The sequence below is a fragment of the Canis lupus genome, chromosome 16 (genome assembly GCF_011100685.1).
Source record: "Canis lupus familiaris isolate Mischka breed German Shepherd chromosome 16, alternate assembly UU_Cfam_GSD_1.0, whole genome shotgun sequence".
NCBI lineage: Eukaryota > Metazoa > Chordata > Mammalia > Carnivora > Canidae > Canis > Canis lupus.
The window spans coordinates 17,504,446-17,519,639 of record NC_049237.1 but is presented as its reverse complement, the minus strand read 5'-3'; the positions used below and the strand labels follow the sequence as shown (position 1 = coordinate 17,519,639).

At 48.6% G+C, this 15,194-nt stretch overlaps 1 long non-coding RNA gene across 1 annotated transcript; it reads left to right on the top strand.

Annotated features, from left to right (window-relative positions):
- Positions 1 to 14,390: 14,390 nt before the first annotated feature.
- LOC111090258 lies at positions 14,391 to 14,894 on the top strand. The gene is made up of 2 exons (XR_005371354.1): positions 14,391 to 14,561; positions 14,665 to 14,894. It is a non-coding gene; the product is annotated as an uncharacterized LOC111090258 (long non-coding RNA).
- The last annotated feature ends 300 nt before the right edge of the window (positions 14,895 to 15,194 follow it).

Sequence of the window (15,194 nt, the reverse complement as noted above, 5' to 3'; positions counted from 1 at the left end):
TATTCTGTATAATGGGCTGTATTAGTCAGGGTTATCCAGAGAAACAGACCAAGTAGGAGATGACAGAGAAATGATAATGATAAATAGATAAATGGATAAATAGATATAAAATTTATTAGGAGAAATTGGCTCACATGATTATGGAGGCTGAGAAGTCCCATAATCTGCTCTCTATAAACTGGAGACCCAGGAAAGCCAATGGTATAGTTCAGTTCCAATTCAAAGAACCAAAAAGACAAAACAAAACAAAGACTAAAGAACCAGAAGAGCTCATGGTATCAACCCCAGTCCAAGGGCTAGAAAAGCTGAGATAAGATGTCCCAGATCAATCAGTGAGGCAGATTTAAAAAGGGACAAATTCCTCCTTCCTCTACCTTTTTTTATATTCAGGCCCTCAGTGGAATAGATTGAAGAGAGGGCAACCTACTTTACAGGTTCATTATTTCAAATGCTAATCTCAGGGTGTCTGGTGGCTTGCTAAACGTGCAACTCTTAATTTCCACTCAGGTCATGATCTCAGGGTCATGAGACTGAGCCTTACATTGAGCCCTGCATTGGGCTCCATGCTCAGGGAGGAGTCTGCTTGAGATTCTCCCTCTCCTTCTGCCTCCTTCGCCCCCCAAAATGCTATTCTCACCTGGAAACACCCTTACAGACATATAGAAATAATGTTTAATCTGGATACCCTCTGGACAGTCAAGTTCACACATAAAATGAATCATATAGAACCACCTTAAAGTCTGCCAGCCTGGGTGCTAACATCCTATGAATATCCTCCCTTGACTTTCTCCTTCTGAGACCATACTAAGACTGTCAAGGTGGTGCTTTCTCTGACTGCCACAAACTTAATAAACTTCACTCTTCTGGCTCAACACATTTTATTGATGGTGTTTTGAGGCGTTAACAGCTGACAACTCATGCATCCCTCCAACACATGGTAATCTGCCCCCATACCCAGCATAGATCCTCATTCTAAAGCCATCCCTTGCAGCATGAATTTTCTCTTAAGGTCAACTTACAATCTATTCTTTCGTCAATGGGAATTCAGATTGCTTCCAGTTTTTTTCATATTAGGAATAGTGCTGCTGTAAACATTTCTCCTGTTGTACATTGTCAAAGAATTTTTCTTGAGTATATTATCTAGGAAGAGAATGCCTTCTGATCAATCACAGGGAATGTAAATGTTCAAATTACAAGAAAACATGCATGTTGTTTTTCTAAAGTAATTGTGGCAGATAATGTTCCACCAGCAATGAGTAAGACAAGTTCTTGGCTCATATCTTTTCTACCATTTAATATTATCAAAGTTCCTTAATTTTGCCTATCTGATCAATAATGAAATGGAATGTCTTCATATATTTATTGGCCATCTTTTCCCTTTTAGGTAAAATAGCCATATCTTTTGCCCATTTTTCTGTTTTATCTTTTTATTCTGCAGAAATTTTAAACGTATTTTGATATTAATATTTTATTCATGATGTGTGTTCCAGATATCTTCTCTCAGTTTGTGACTTTTAAAAATGTTTATACTGGCTTTTCATGAGTAGAAATTCTTAACATAAGAGGCAGCTCAGTGGCTCAGTCCGTTAGGTGTCTGATTCTTGGTTTTGGCTCAGGTCATGGGATCCAGCCCCATGTTAGGCTCAGCCCTCAGAGGTGAGTCTGCTTGAGTCTCTCTCTCCACTGCCTCTGCCTCTCCCCCACTCTGCATGCATGCACATGAACACTCATGCATGCACACTCTAATAAGTAAATATATCTTTTAAAAAATTCCTGACATTAGATGTGTCATTCTTTTATGCTGATCATTTCTGGGTTTTGTTTAATAAGCCTTTTCCCTAATCAAAACCAAAAAGATACTATACATTTTCATTTCAGAAATGTTAAGTGGTGCCATAGTTTTATCTTATGCGGGTGACAACAGACCAGAAAGAAATCATGAACTCTGGGATGCCTGGGTGGCTTAGCGGTTGAGTGTCTGCCTTTAGCTCTGGGCATGATCCCGGAGTCCAGGGATCGAATCCCACATCAAGCTCCCTGCATAGAGCCTGCTTCTCCCTCTGTGTCTCTGCCCCCGCCCCTTCTGTGTGTGTGTGTGTGTGTGTGTGTGTGTGTATGTGTGTGTGTGCCTCGTGAATAAATAAAATTTAAAAAAGAAATCATGAACTCCACTGCCCATTTGGACTCCCTAGGAGAGCCTCAATATTGCCTCCTGCAGAGGTGAAGCGTGAATAGGACTTGTCTCAAGCCACAAACTGAAGTGGGGATCCCTGACAAGAACTGATGTCTCTGCCTGACCCCAAGTGAGAGAAGCTCTGATTTCATCAAATATGGCATGACTGAAGGAATTTCATCACCCCAAATCTCCCCTCTTTGGAATTTAAAACTCCTATATAATGAGTGAACCTAGCAAAGCATGGAGGAATAAAGCTGTGTGTGATACTGGCACCTGGTGGCTGTATCTTGACCCAGGATCGGCCCCAAAGTCCCTCAAACCTCCCACAGATGGTAAGGGATGGGAAGCAACTTGAGGGGGGATGCTACTTGCCAAAGACTACCTCTGTACATAGGCCCCAACGTTGTTTACTCCAGTCTGAAAACCACTTGCTGAGAAGTCTGCCAGCAACTACACTCAGAACTTTACAAATCCAGTTATTTTAAACATAAACCAAATAAACACATTTTCAGCCATGTAGAGTCTGTCTGCTTTGTACACCCCACAGGTCTGTGCCCAATGTCTGCTAGCCACAGATGAGATAAACCCCAAGTATATAAAGACCCCATGATGCTGCCACCTCTTGGAAACCAGAGACCCAGAGACTCCCTAGCAAGCTGCTGGGCCACATCACCTAGACATGGGATCCCCCTCCCCAGCTTCAGGGCGGTGGCCCCACGATGTAGCCTCTGGGAGGTCTCACTCACTCCCAGAGGGACTTCCACCACATGCAAACCTATCAAAGTATTGTCCAGATAAAGCTGTGTGTGACCCTGCCACCTTGTGGTCACATCTTGCTCCAGGATCAGAGATAGCAAAGAATGGGAAGGGTGCAGGGTGAGACATTACTTCTCTGGACATTGTCTCCTGAGTCCTGAGGGGACACAGCAGGTGATGTGACATGAGATGCCATGCTTCTAGGATAGAGACACTGCTCCTCAGAGCAGAACAGGAAGGAGGACAAATCTATCCTATCTTCCCACCTGCTGTTTCCAATTGGTCAAAACCCATCTGGCAACAAGTTAACACATCTGTATATACTCGTTGCACTATCCAGCCGCCACTGTAGCCACTCAGGATACCAGAAGTGACAAGAGGAGCCAGATATTCTGGATATACAGCTAGCTGGTGGCAGCAAAGGGAAGCTTTTGGGGCTTCCCAAGCAGCAGAACTGTGTGAGTCCAAACAGAATCTGCTGGCCACCAAAGTGCGGTAAGCAACTGTGGATCAAGGAAGCAGACAACAGAATCTAGGAAGAAATTAAATATATCAGAGGCATTTATTTAGGACATAGCGTTGAGAGGGAAACAAGAAACAAATTGCAAAAAAAAAAAAAAAAACAAAACCCTATAAAATGCTAATTTCAATATTGGTACGTGTCCTTCTTTCCATGCTTTTCCTAAGTACATGAAACCTGTTTATAGCAATTAGCCTGAAAATGGGGGGTTTTACATGATCATGCTTTTCAATTTAAAAAGTGATATGGGGCAGCCCTGGTGGCACAGTGGTTTGGCGCCGCCTGCAGCCCAGGGCCTGATCCTGGAGACCTGGGATCGAGTCCCACGTCGGGCTCCCTGCATGGAGCCTGCTTCTCCCTCTGCCTGTGTCTCTGCCTCTCTCTCTCTCTCTCTCTGTCTCTCATCAATGCATAAATAAAATCTTTAAAAAAAATAAAAAGTGATGTGTCTTTATCCAATTCTTGATCCAATTATATAAACTGGACGTGTATAAAGACTGCAATCTAGTTTTTAGGTACTGGATATTGAGTTCTATCAAAGAGAGGGCATGCCTTGACTTGTTCAAGGGAAACATCTAGAGGACCCCTACCTTTGACCTCCCAGAATGGTCAACTCTGCAGCGAGAAATCAAAAGAAGATGATGCCCATCACTTCCTAGAGCCCTCGTTGGGCAGCACTCACTACCTGAGGTCACAAACAGACCTCCTCCTGGAAGTCAGTAGCCCTGCAAGGAATCCTTAGCCATGTGACACTCACTTGCCCAGGCCTGCATGTTGGGCAGAAAAATCTCCAACACAGAGCATATACAACTCATCAAGTAGCAGCTAGTAGTAAGTTTCCAGAAAGTCAAAAGGACCAAGTACAGGAATACATTTGGAGAACACTGCCTCAGTCATGAAGTGATCTCAGGAGGAAAGAGTCCTGGAGGCAGAGAAGTGAAGGCAGGATCTGGGCTCACACAGGGGCATGCCCTTGGCACCTGGGTCCAGAGAAGACCTCAGGAATCCAGACCCTCTGACAATGGATTCTAGCCATGAACTCTGGCTGACGACACACAGAGGCTATGGGGGTGAGGCTGGGACAAGGGGGATGTACCGTGTCGAAGCAAACACTTTACTTAGACTAGGATACCCAGCGTTTCCTCCCACCCGTGTCTCAGGGACCAGCACCTGCTGCCCGCCCGCCCCGCAGCCCTGTAGCCTGGGTCAGTGGGTACTGGTAGTAAATCAGGGCACTGGGTGCCCCATCCCAAGTTTACACGCAAAGAAACCAAGTTTCAAAAAGGTGATATTTCTCACCTGAGGTCACCCAACCACTAAGTGGAAGACAGGGATTAAGACCCTGTGCTAACTGCAGCTGTGCCGCTAATGACTGGCACTGAATGTCCCAAAGGGCGCAAGTGGGGTGGGTGGTCAGAGCCGGAGCAGGCAAGGTGAGCATGGGGAAAAGCAGGCGTGATTCAGGCAGGAGAGCAGGTGACAGGGAGCTGAGAGGACAGTGGGGCAGCCCAGGGCCAGCAGGAGAACCAGCACACATGCTGAGGCTGCCAGCAACGCAGACGCATCATCTTCGCAGGAGGGAAGATGAGAAGACACGTGGCCCGGAATTTCACAGGTGTGGGATACCAGCTCGAGTTTTAGATTCTGGAAAGGTTTCAAATGTACATTAGTCCCATTTGCTTTTTTTCTGTGGAAAAACCTGGAGAGTGTGGCTGTGTTGTTAGTATGCTGCTCAGGTTCTATACTTGAATTGCCTTTAGCTTCCCTCTGATTCCCTCTCAAGGCTCCAGGATCCCAGACGGCTGTGTTGGATTATCCTCATGATCACAGAGGCTTAATTAAATGCCCCCAATTGCAAAGTACGAAAGTACGGCACTCTAAGGCAGCCGCCAAAGTACCTGCCACAAAGCTGTCCTGGGGAGGAGGGGTCAGGGCATGCCCACCACTGTGTGAGCAGATTCAGGAGCCCTCACTTGGTCATTGTCATGAAGAGCAGGGGGAAAGAGGAGGACCGAGGCTCTGCTGCAGAGATGCTTAGATCTTCAGGACTTAAGGATGTTTTGGAGACAGTGCTGTAAAGACATATTCAAACAGAGTTCTATTTTGATGTTTTCAAAGTCTCCCTTGAAGCTGGTCAAGATGTAAAGCTGTTTGCATACGGAATGTAAAACAATGGTGCATTCTCACACACCATGAACATACAATTACTGCAGAGCTACCTCCACTCCCTCGGTGCTTATTCCGCTGTGTGCCTATGTTCTCTCCTCCTGGGAAGGTCACTGGCAGGTACATGGTCTGAGGGAGGAGGCACATGGGGCAGAGGAGGAGGGTTTAGAACCACAAGGAAGGGTCATCAACAATGAAGTCACAAGAAGCGCCCATGCCCCGGGCCCCTGGGACAGTGCCAAGTTTTGACCTTCTGCAAACTCAGGGCTATGTATCCTCCACAAATGGTCTGGGAAAGAGACACAAGAGGCCAAAGATCAGGAATGGGGCTCAGAGGCAGGAGCAGGGAGAAAGGTCCCTGTTGGTCCTGGGCTCATGGGTCGGACTAGGAACAGAGGACAGGAGCAGTTTGCTGGACTCAGCATGCAGCCTGGGGCATCCAAGCCTACAGTGGTTTCCACCCCCTATGACACAGGGTGACCAGATCATTTATTGGGTACACTTCTGAGAGCAAAAGAAGATGCTCTAAATCATTACCCAGAACAAATCTGTTCAGGCCAAATCTGGACACAAGTCACCCTACTATTCGATCCTGTCTGATGTCCTCTTCCCAGTGAGCAGAGCATCCCTGCACCCCCCACCCACAACCTTCTGCACACTCCCTGTCCTCAGGCTGGTCACCTACTAGTCCCGACAGCTATTCAGAGCCTGCTTCCCCATCCCACCAACAGTACACATGGGTGTGTCTGCACATACACATGCACACACCCACACTCGGGTGTGTGCCAGGCACATCCTTCTGCCCCTAAGGCTCTCTGACTCCTGGAGTCCTGCGTTCCCCATCTGAGCCAGTGCATTCCTGGCAATAGACCAAGTCCATCCCACCCCCGCACCCTTTCTCTCTGCTCTCCAGGAGGACCCTGAGAAGTGCTCACAAACCTGCAGGACTGCAGGTCCCTGGGGGGCCCAGCTTCCAAACAGGGAGGGAGGAAGGAGGCCAGCCAGCAAGGGTGAATGAGTGGCAGGGGGGGGGGGGGGGCAACAGATCACCTCCTCTCCCACAGGATGTCAAACTCATTTGCATTTGCTGAATGCCACTGCAGCCCTCAGAAAACACCCTTTCCCTGCAGCTGCATTTGGCTCTCCACAGCTGGCAGGCCCCTGGCCCCCCACACACTGCCTGGCAAAGAGCTGGCTCTTGTTCTATAATCGGCTGAGTTGGAAGCAGGAGACCTGTCCCCAGCCCTGACCTGGACCCGTGTCTGGCAGACCTGCATCCAGAGGTGGTTAAGGGAACAAAGCAAGGATACAGGTCATGCACAGACAGCTCAGCTGCACTGCAGAAGCTTCTGGACTGAGGGCCTGACTGCCCACTGACCCCAGCCTCCACCAGATGCCCTCCACCACAGCAGCCCCCCACTTCCAGCTCAGGTGGCTGGCTGCCCCACCCCCACCCCCCTGCCTGCCAGTGGTAAGGTGACAAGCCCAGTTCTGCCACCGAGACCCATCCAGCCCCTCCTCTGTGAGCAGTGCCTTTGTGGGTCTGCACAGCTGAACCCTCCCTGAAGGCCTCTTCCCCACCAGGAGCCGCTGACCTAGGACGGCACAAAATGTGTGCTGGCTCAACAGATGGTGATCCTCATGATGAATACAGCCTAAATCAAGGCCCTCTGGAAGGAAGTGGAAGCAGAAATGAACGGGGCAGGATGTGGGGCGACTGTGGCTCCTCCTGGTTTCCCAAGGACAGTCCCACTGACAGCTTAACCCTCGATAATCCAGCATGATCAGCAATCAAGAGCAGCCGCTAGCCCTCTCAGAGGTGTCCTGGTTTGGACAGGAAAGTTCAACGGGGAGAAGAGAGAAGCAGCCCTGCCAGGAGCCGGCCCAGTGGCCCAAGAACGTGGCAGGAAAACGACACCCCGTGCGAGCAGCCTGAGGCATGGAGAGAGAACAGGAGCGCCCGTTAGTCTGTCGAACACACACGCAACGTGGACCAAGCGCCCCTCCAGCCTGGCTATGAGGTCAGACTCGCTGAGTTTCCCAACAAGTGAAGACTGTCCACCTGGGGCCGGTCTCTCTCCAGATAGGATGCATCAGGCTTCCCACCCAGACCACCACGCCCACTTGCTCCCATAACATCCACTGCGAAGCCTCAACTCCAGAACCCATCCCCGGCATCACCCTCACAGGCCCACACCCCAGAAGCCCCTCCCAACACCACCTTAGAGAAGTCCCTGGTTCTGCAGCCAAGCTGCGTTCTCAAACTGGTTCCATCTGATGAGGGAGCAGAAGGCAAAGCCAAGGACCAAGCACCAGCTGAGGCCCCGCAACCTCCCTCCTCACCCCTGGAGGGGTTGGGGGTGGGATATGTGGGACATTCTTTCAGGAAACTTCCGACCGTCCTAATTAATGTTAATCCTCTGCTAGAGGGGTAAACCACCTTAGCCTGACAACAGCCAGGCCTCCACCATCCTGAGAGTCTTCTGTAACAGATGAAAGTCCTTTTGGAAGCTCCCTGCATCGTTTCTCCCCCAAACACCAGGTATATAATCAGCCACTCTTTGGGACCCCGGCGCAGCTCTCTCTGCCCACTGGTCCTGTCCCCCGGCTTTAATAAAACCACCTTTTTATACCAAAGATGTCCCAAGAATTCTTTCCTGGCCATGGGCTCCGGACCCCACCAAACACACTACTCCAGAAATGACATCACTGTGAGCTGGACCTAGCTTCCTGGCTCAGGCTGCAGGGCATGGGCAGCCCACTCCAACCTGGCAGCAGAGAACCCAGGTGGGCTTTTCAGCTTCGACAGACCCCTGGCCTCAGAAACAGCCAAGGCTGGTCCCCAGAACTCCAAAATCAGGCCTGCTCAAGTACGTGGCCATCGGCCTACAGGTTTCCTTCCGGTCTAGACCCTCATTCCCCAGACAGGCACACCTGAGCCTCACTCACATCCCTGTACCCACTGCAGCTCTGGAAGGGAAGACCTCCAGTAGATGGTCAGATCCCACAAAACACCCAGAGGTGCTCGGCCGATTCCACCCATGTGCAGCATCAAGCAAACTTGGTTTGTGATGATAAGTGTTAAATAATACTCTTCACTCACAATGGCGTTGCGGCCATTAGATCTCTAAGACCAGCAAGACGCTGATCGCTTCTGGGGGGTGTAGAGTCCCTGCAGCCGAATCATTACATTTTCCAAAATACTTAACATAATTAAGCTTCATTGAGAGAGTAGCTCCGTTGTCTGCTGGGGATCATTTGTGACTCACTGTAAAGCTAGAAAACTGAAGGTTTGTATTTTTGTTTTCCAAATTATTTTGATCTATACCAGGTGGTCAATGTAACTAAATAATCTGGGTTTTTTTTTTTTTTAGCCCCAGGCATTGAAGTTGCTCATCTCTGTGCATGTTTAATGATGGCTGGGACCCAACTGAGGACCTCTGCCTAATTAGGGATGACCATCTCCTGCAAGGGACTGGGAGGAGGTAAAGCAACCATGGTCCTGGTAGGGTTTCTGTCGCTGTGCTTCAGGTGGGGAAGGTGGCTGTCTCCCTGGCCTCTAGGGCTCTCCCCTCCCCCTGGCCCTCCAGCCCACCTCGGTCTCCACAGCCCTCTGGGGACCCTTGCTCATCTGGTGCCATGCCCACGGTCTCCCCTCCCCACCGCCCTGCACTCCCACCAGGAGGGGTCTCCCTCCTCCCAGACAACTGACCTTGAGGACCTGGATCCATTCTTCTTGTCTCTGGCTCCCCCCCACCAGAAGCAAGGCCCCAGGCACTGTCCCCGACTTGGAGCAGAGGACATGGAGGTGATCACAGGCACAGCCTCAAGAAGGAAGAACTTTCAATGAGGACAGGACAGGAAAGAGAAATGGAGGTAGGAAAGGAAAAGGATGGGGAAGGCAGGAGAGCAGATGAAGGAGAGAGGGCGCCTTGAGGCCTGCCACTGACCTCCTCAGGACCGTCCCAGGGGGTCCCTGGAGCCCCTCTCATACCCACCCCAGGAGAGGCGAGCGATTAGGAAGGCAGATGCCAGCAAGGCCTCTGACTCCCTGTGACTGAGGGGGTGGGGGTGGCACATGCCGTCCATGCAAGACAGGCACCAAGTGCACAGGGCTCCAGAAGGACTCGGAGGCTGATACAGGTGCAACACACCTCCCATGGTCCCTTCCATGTGTAGTTTGAGATACGGGAAGAGGAGAAACACAGTGAGGTTTACACACATTACTCAGACCATCAGAAGTCCCATTAGCACAAAGAGAATGTCAGGAACCATCTAGTCCAAACCTTTTACATGATAAATAAAAACATAAAGATGGGCACCTGAGTGGCTCAGTCCATTAAGTGTCTGACTCTTGATTTCAGCTCAGGTTGTGATCTTAGGGTTGTGAGATAGAGCCCCTCATTGGGCTCCACACTCAGCAGGGAAGTTTGCTTGAGAGTCTCTCCCTCTGCCCCTCCCCACCTCTCTCTTAAATAAATAAACAAAAAGCATAAAGAATGATACGTAGGAAGGTCAAAGCCATCCAAAGTCATCCATTAGAAACATGCAGTTAGGAGGATCCCTGGATGGCTCAGCGATTTAGCGCCTGCCTTTGGCCCAGGGGGCGATCCTGGAGTCCCGGGATTGAGTCCCACGTCGGGCTCCTGGCATGGAGCCTGCTTTTCCCTCTGCCTGTGTCTCTGCCTCTCTTTTCTGTGTGTCTATCATGAATAAATAAATAAATAATCTTAAAAAAAAAAAGAAAGAAAGATGCAGTTAGGAACCCAGATCTCCCGATACCCACCTCAGAGCAGGCCTTCCTTAGAACTTTATTCCATTTTCGTACATGCTATATTTTGGATGATTTAAGTCCATCAGGATACTAAAATTATTTCCATTAGGAAAAATTCCTACACAATTCCCTATCCTAGCAGATGAGGCCCCATTCCCCAAATTAAAATTTACTTTCTTCCAAATATGAAACCATGATAAGTAAATAAACAGAAATACATTTTTTATAGTTATCTTGCTCTCTGGTTCCTTGGTTAATTTGTTGTTATCTCAGCCCTGTGGTGGTTTTTATACTGCGTGATTTTGACCTATGAAAATGACTATATTCTCTCCAAAAAATGAAGAAACACACATGAGCATATCTTATGTGGCAGCCATTGAGGTAGGTATTACGGATTTTCCCATTAGGCTCCAAGGACCTGGACAGATAAAATGCAAATTATTTTTACAAACGTTAATCAACACATGCATACTGGCTGCCTGCAAGTCTGGGAAGACAGAGATGGATCACGAGGTTGGAGGCCGTGAGGGCAATGGTGAGCCGTGGAGATGCTCACGTGCCCTACCTCTGTGCACATGGGCAGCATCCTTTCTTCCTTCCTTAGAAACTTGCAGTGTCAGAGCAACACACTTCACACAAGCTACTGGCCAAGCAACAGAGCCACCAGACCAAGTGGAAGCCCCATCCAGAAGTCTATTCCCTCTCATTATCTGGGGGAAGCTTTACCATCCTGTCCACTCCCAACCCTCTGGGGACCCAGTGACATGTCTGCCTGCAAGGCCTGGGGAAGGTATCAGAAGCTAGCTCAGCTCACTGCTGAGCATCTGTCATGAGACCAGGTGAATTAGAGGTATCTGGTTCCTGCAGGGCATGCTCTCCCCACTCCAACAGGATAATCGAATTAAGGAGAGTTAAATGAAAGCATCCACCGTGAAGAAATGCAACCACACTCACGACGGAAACATGCTGAGCAAGGATCACACAGTCTAAAAACCATGGAAATGCTGAGATAAGACAGGTTAACCAAGGAATCATAATGCAAGTTATCTTGATTTTTTTCATTTATTTTATGTTTGTGTTTGAGAGTGAATTTTAGACTGGATTGTGAAGTGATCTGGTGAGGCAGGGGTCGTCTAATATTTGAGTCAAAAGAAACAGTAGGAGGTGGTGAAGCCCTCGGAGACCCCACAGCAGGTCTGGAGCACAGGGTGCTGTTGTCAGAACCCAGAGGACTGAAGCTGGAGCTGCAGGAGAGGACCCTCCCACCCCCAAGAAGAGCTGTGGTCTTCAGCAGGGGAACAAAATCACTGCTTATCAGCAACTCCGGGCAGAGAGAGACAGCGACAGAGATAGATGGGGAGAGCCCATTCTTGCTTCCGTGTCTCCCACTGTCTGTCCACACCTAATCAGAACCCAGAAAGCCAGGGAGCCTGTTCCCTGCAAACCACAAAGGTCAACATCCCAGACCCAAGGCAGTGAGGGGGCAGGGGCAGTCCAGGAGAATGCCCAGCACAGTGTTTCCCAGGTTACCCAACAAAAGGGCGGGCCTAGACTTCAGGCACTCTGCTGCATGGAGAAGACATCCATCCCCATGGGGTCAGTCTAACAGATGGAAAACTTGGGGCTCAGAAGCACACACACCCAAGTTTTAATCCCGCTAGGATGTAGTGTCAGGCTCAGGAAGGTTAGCTATCTCCATACAGTGGAGTAGTAATGCTGACCTTGGAAAACCTCCACGATGATTAGATAGGAGGAACAGAAAGCATTTGATGTGCTGGTACGTGGCAGATGCTCGACAAACAGCAGCGACCACTCTACTGCTCTTTTCCTAAGACAGTACAAAGTCAAAACAGTGCTGCAGGTTACTTCTTCCTGCTTTGTGACAAACATCTGCGGTGGTAAAACAATTTCGATAGTCTGTGGAATCACTGTCTGCCAGCAAAGATTGAGAGTATTTGCAAAAGACTAGGGGAGCTGGGTTCTACTCCCAATTCTGTTGTGAATGGAGATCCTGAGTGAGTGGATTCAGCTTGCTAAAGGGATAAATCGGAGTCTCCAAAGAGGAAATATCAGAAGGAAATTATTTTTCTAAATTATACCCCCTCCACTCCTTGTGGAGCAGAAGTTCTCAACAGGGCCTGAGGTGGGGGAGAGGGTGGTGATGACCCTTGGGGGCCGTGCAGCAATGCTTGCAAACACATCTGGTTGTCACACCCTGGGAAGAGAAGGTGCTACTGGCATCTAATGGGTGGAGGCCAGGAACACTGCTCAGCATCCTGCAGTGTGTGGAAAGCCCTATAACAAAGAATTATCCAGCCAACAATGTCAACAGTTCTCAGGTGAGCCATGTGACAAGAGATGGTGAGAAGGATGTGAAGAAAAATACCAGAAAGCTTGGCCAGAAGAGGTAGAATAAACACCCTCACCAGAGTCGAGCCATGGGGGCAGTGGAGTGGTGAACAGAAGAGGCTGGGAAAGGTGGAAACCAAAGTGGACTCATCCCTTCTCCAACTGCTCTCTTTCTCCATTTTCATCAAAAGTTCCATGAAATCCTCCAGGAGAGAAGTAGAGCTGTGGGAAAGTTTGCTTCTACTTCCTCTCCTGAATCCATGGCCTTCCCCACAGGTCACAGGAATATTGGGATAGTCTCCTAAACATTATGTAGATATTAGTATTAGGATGAGAAGAAACTGTTCAAATAGTATTCTTTTTGAAGCTCTGTGACCTCCAGGGAGACATTCAGTATCCACGTGGAGAGCCACAGCTGTGAGTTGTATGGATTTCCTGTAACAATTTGGTGACTCATAACAACAGTGTGGTTCAAACTGGCTTAAAGCATAAAGAGCATTTTACTGGTTACTCCAGTTGGAAAGTGCACAGGCATGTCTTGAGCCAGTGGTTCAACGGTGGCCTCAAACATCTCTCTACTCTGCCCTCATGTAATGCCGGCTTACCTCCTGGTCACAAAATGACTCTTAGTAGTTCCCAAGGGTAGGAGCTAGAAGTGACTCTAACTCATATCCCAGAAAAGTCTTTGAGGCTTACTCTGATCATTGCCTTAGGTCATCTGCCCATCCTGAATCAATCCCTGTGGCCAACAGAACAAGATTAATTGAAGAATAGTTGAGCCCATACCAAGCACAGGGTGGATGATGGTGCAAAGAGTGGTTTCTCGAACCATCTAGGGTATTATCCCATATGATTATTCCCAGGAAGGAAGGGAACAGATGCTGAGCAGCAAAAAGCAGATGAATGCCCCTCCAATCAGCTGTTATATGGGAATCCGTGTTGTTTCCTCAGTGTGGCACTCTTGGGGGGTGCGGAGCACCGTGTCATGTAAGACATGATCCATGGCCTCAAGAAGTTCAGCGTGAACGTTATACAAGAGCTAAGAAGTTAACTAAGTGCCAGATAGGATGGCACAGGCTGCAAATGGTAGAGAGTCAGAAAAGGATGGTCTGGCTCCCAAGAGGAGATTGCAGTTGGCCTCAAAAGTGGGATTTGTATGGAATGCATGAAGGATAAGAAGTGAATGGGGACCAGAGACTTGTCAGCCTGGAGCAGAGAGAGAGAGAGAGAGAGAGAGAAACCCCGATCCCTAGATTGATTTCTCCTACTGAGTACCTGGCTTCTACCACGCACAGTGACCGTGCCTTCTTATTTATTTTGACAAGCTCATTTAATTTGAGCAGAGAGGACATCTCATTGAAATGGAAAAGATTTGGGTAGTCAATCCCTTTACCAGTTTTTCCTTCCAGGAGAAGCATTCTACCTATCACTTCCCTTCCTCAAAGCCATTAGTCAATCAGCAAGAAAGGGCACCAGTGCTTTTGCTGTGTAGGCTGGTGACAAATGAGGGCATTAATTTCTGTGAGCAGGCACTTTGGGCTGTCATTTGCCTAACTAGCAGCAGACAAACACCATGTCATAAATGATGTCTCTGAGATCACAGTAGCCTTTTATGGAAGAGAACATAGAGAGATTGGAAATGTTAAGCCTGCAGGATTACTTCTCTATGAACCCCCAGACCGATGCAGGCATGGGACAACAGACCCTTCCCAGTTATTCTCCTTAGTATGAAGGTCAACCACAATTATGTCTTACATGGATCACACAAACCTCCTTCCTCCAACTCCAGAGCATGTGGTAGCTCCCTGCCCTGTTGGAAGGTGGGCAGGTTTCAGAGGAGACTCAAGGTCTCTACAGGCTGACTTTAGCTCTGAACTTCAAATTCTCCACTAACCAACCGATGCTCCTCTGTTCCTTCCTCAGGTCCAGCTGGCTCACTCTTGCCACCTGTGAAGACCATCTGCAAATCCAAATAGTGTAATGCAGGAAACACTGACCCATGAAGAGTGAGAATGGGTGTAGACCTGGCGGTGATGGCAGTACCAAAATGGGTGCTTTCCTTGGAATTCTTGGGTGAAAACTTAGCAGATAAATATTAATAGCTTCCTAAATGCAGAATTTCAACAGTTTATAAAGATTGCACATGAAAGTGATCGGTCAGCTTCACATTATCTGTGGAAGAAAACTTCATAAAGCCTCCAAATGAATTTGTCAAGCTCAGTCCGTTTCCCATGAGCTCTCCTGTAGGGCAGCAGCAGGTGCTTTGACTCCTCACGTTTAATGAAGCTTTAGCCATAGCTTAGCAACCTCAGTAGACTTCCTAATTACCGCTGATCTTGGTAACACTGCCGAAAGTCACAGGGCCTAGCGGAAATACATAACACCTCCCAGTGTGGTCAGGAAACTATTCCCAGAAAAGACATTATTATTAATCCTTGTGGTGGCAAGAAACC